Raw genomic sequence first — 313 nt, 5'->3', positions numbered from 1 at the left:
ACCGTCCCGCCCACAGAGTGGCCCTTTACTGGAATGGCACCAGTCTCATTGGCCTTGGGACATCCGTATTTCAAAAAATGGATCATCCATCAAGAGGCAAGGAAGGGAAATGCAACCCTGACCTTTTCCGGCAGCCAGAGTCAGCTTTCTGGCTCCACATCAACCGTCAGGCAAGGGTGCCCGCCCCCACCTGGGCCCTCTCCCTCGGCCACCCCACAGTGGGCCAGTTTACCGGCATGATGTTTGTCTCAGAGAGAAAATGGCAGTCCCTGCCTAATATGCCTTCCTGAATCGCCTGAAGAACGAAATGTGA

The 313-nt window shown here is 55.3% G+C and overlaps 1 protein-coding gene across 2 annotated transcripts in view; it reads right to left on the bottom strand.

The window, feature by feature from the left end:
- Positions 1-313, bottom strand: part of LOC105513772 (steroid 21-hydroxylase) — a 10599-nt gene that overhangs the window by 9481 nt on the left and 805 nt on the right. The window lies entirely within an intron of this gene.

The sequence above is a fragment of the Colobus angolensis genome, unplaced genomic scaffold (assembly GCF_000951035.1).
Source record: "Colobus angolensis palliatus isolate OR3802 unplaced genomic scaffold, Cang.pa_1.0 Scaffold236, whole genome shotgun sequence".
Lineage (NCBI taxonomy): Eukaryota > Metazoa > Chordata > Mammalia > Primates > Cercopithecidae > Colobus > Colobus angolensis.
Note: the sequence above shows the minus strand (reverse complement) of the source record. Positions and strands in the feature narration are given on the sequence as shown.